This window comes from Chinchilla lanigera, unplaced genomic scaffold, assembly GCF_000276665.1.
Source record: "Chinchilla lanigera isolate Chin_1 unplaced genomic scaffold, ChiLan1.0 scaffold00182, whole genome shotgun sequence".
NCBI classification, from domain to species: Eukaryota; Metazoa; Chordata; class Mammalia; order Rodentia; family Chinchillidae; genus Chinchilla; species Chinchilla lanigera.
Window position 1 is genome coordinate 7,537 of NW_004955583.1, and position 2,936 is coordinate 10,472.

At 41.6% G+C, this 2,936-nt stretch overlaps 1 pseudogene; it reads left to right on the forward strand.

Moving 5' to 3' along the window:
- Positions 1–259: 259 nt before the first annotated feature.
- On the forward strand, positions 260–941 carry LOC102027248 (annotated as a pseudogene).
- Positions 942–2,936: the final 1,995 nt, after the last annotated feature.

Genomic DNA, 2,936 nt, shown 5'->3' on the forward strand with positions numbered 1-2,936 from the left:
CTGTCATAAAAACTCAGTTAGGAGAATCATCTTCCAAACAGGCCATGACCCTATATCAAAAGACTGGCCTTCTTTCATGAAAATTAAAAGTTTCAAATGTGTGTAAAAGAGAGAGAAAATGAGAGCAGAAACACTAAAAGTAGGATAGTAACTAGGGAGAAATGAGGGAAGAAAAGATCCTTTATTAAAGCAGATTTACTTTTTACAATGGGTTTTCCATGACAGCACAGGTGTAACGAAAACATCCACTAAATCAAAGCAATGTGAGAAAGGAAAAGACTCACATTAATGTCACCATCATTGGACACATGGATTCCAGCAAGTCCGCCACTACTGGCCATTTGAACTACAAATGTGGCAGCATTGGCAAAAGAACCATTGAAAAACTTGAGAAGGAGCTGCTGAGACAGGGAAGGGTTCCTTCAAGTGTGTCTGGGTCTTGGATAAACTGAAAGCTGAGCATGAGTGTGGTGTAACCATTGACCTCTCCCTGTGGAAATTTGAGAGCAGCAAGTATTACGTGACTATCATTGATGCCCCTGGACACAGAGACTTTATCAAAAACGTGATTACAGGCACATCTCAGGCTGACTGTGCTGTCCTGATTGTTGCTGCTTGTGTTGGTGAATTCAAAGCTAGTATCTCCAAGAACAGGAAACCTGTGAGCATGCCCTTCTGGCTTACATGCTAGTTGTGAAAAAACTCATTTGTTGGTGTTAACAAAATGGACTCCACTGAACCATGCTACAACTAGAAGAGATAGGAGGAAGTGGTTAAGGAGGTCAGCAGGTACATTAAGAAAATCAGTTATAACACTGACATGGTAGCTTTTGTGGCAATTTCTGGTTGGCAACATGCTGTAGCCAAGTGTTAATAGGCCTTGGTTCAAGGGATAAAAGGTCACTCACAAAGATGGCAGTACCAGTGGAACCACACTGTGATGAAGACCACTACAAAGCAGCCCTGAGCAGGACCTAAATTAACCAATGGACTTTCCATGTTTACTTGTGAATCTGTCCAAGGCCTAGGCTCCTTGTCTGGAGATGAATAGTGTACTCAGTAAGTGAACATCTGTGGGTCACTAATACCTACTAAGGCCTGTAATGGCAGATGAAGCTGGAAAACCTCAACGATAAGACAAGATCACAGCCAAGGACACCTGGATCTGATCTCAACTAGATTAAGACTATAGTCTCAGGCATCTCACTCTTGGTTGAGGATGGATTAATTTAATACCTTACTTGGAGAAGTCCTTGAGAGGTTCTGTCCTTCTTAAGTACTCCTCTCCCTTGTTCTGATAACCAAATAAATATGGGCCACACAGAGAAGGTCTTGGTTTTACCTCCAAGAGAATCTCAAATTCTGTGAGAGGACTTTGATCATCCTGGAGCCCTGAAATCATTCCATTCACCTCTTTATTTAGCCTTCACCATATACTCATTCAGAAGATTGCTGACCTGATCAGCTCACAATAACTAAGGGCTACGATTAACCCAATAATTGGCACCCAGACAGGGAACTATTGTCCTTGGATTGGAAATTTTTAGCTTGAATGAGTAAGTTTATGTAGAGTGGAAAGTGTGTGAGATGGAGAAGGCCTTCACAGGACAAAAACCTCACCAGGGATCTCTGGAGAAAGGAGGAAAGAGAAGCATTCCACAAAGAATAAAGGTAATTCTTCTCACTGTGAACAAGCCATTTTTATCCCAGAGTAAAATGAGCAAAAAATTTTCAACTGAGGAGCAAAGACACATAAAGCTGTTCAAAAGTTTGCTTAAATGCTCAGGGGCTCATGTGCCCAGAAAAGGTCTAAAAAAATGTTACAAGAGGTAGCCAAATATAATTCATGGTTTCCTCAGACAGGCACTATAGATATTGATGATTAAGGAAGAGTTGAAAAAAATCTTTAAAAGGCACATAGTACAGAAAAATTCATTTCCTCTGAGACATTCTCAACTTGGAACCTAATTCTTTCAGTTTTAAGTCTGTTGCAGAGCTCACAGTCAAAACCCTCTGACTCAGACATAGAGGAAATAAAAGAAATCCAAGTAGAGACACTTAGGCAGGATCAGGAGCCTTTCAAAAGAACATCCTATATGGCTCTATCTAGAAACTTACAGATTTTAAAGGAACAAACAACCTCAAAAGGAGAAATCATTGACATTCTCACTTGTTTCCCAATTGGAACTCAATAAAATTATCGTAATGAGGAGACTGTTTCTCATCTGCCTTTTGAAATTCATATACTAAGAAAAGGAAGCACAGTGTTGTTAATAATGGGGTCTGGAGCCCATTTACAGTAGGAGTTCTACAGAATGCTTTGGATATATATCAATTTACACCATATGATATCAGGCATCTAGCACAAATATGCCTGTCTCCTGCTCAATTTCCTCACTTTGATGTACAGTTTAAAAGTCTTGTTTTGGAGCAGGCTCGTAGAAATAGAAGAGGTCCTAATCTGTATCCAGAAATAAATGAGGAGATGCTTTCTGGGACAGGATGTTATGTGCTCCTTTGGGATCAACTATGTGCTCCTTTGGGATCAACTATGTGCTCCTTTGGGTCCTGATGAGCTATATTCACAATTAGCAGATTTACTAAAAAGAGTATGAGAAACTATTCCAGAAGTTGAGACTCCTGTGCAGTCCTTCAAGGCCCTAAGGAAGCCTTTATTCGATTTGTGGCTAGATTACAAGAAGCCATTCACAGACAGGTTTCATCACACAAGCTGCATACTTTCGAATTTTACAATTGGCATATGCAAATGCTAATCAAGATGGCAAGCAACTGGTTTTCGGACTGGTGACTCACTCCTGGCCTCGTGGTTCCCCGGAAGGAGGGCTTCCAGCGCACAGGGAGCTGCGGGTGAGGAGCGCCAGCCTTCTGGCTGGCTAGCTTCCTGCCTGCTGGCTCCCGGAGGGTGGGCCCCCAGC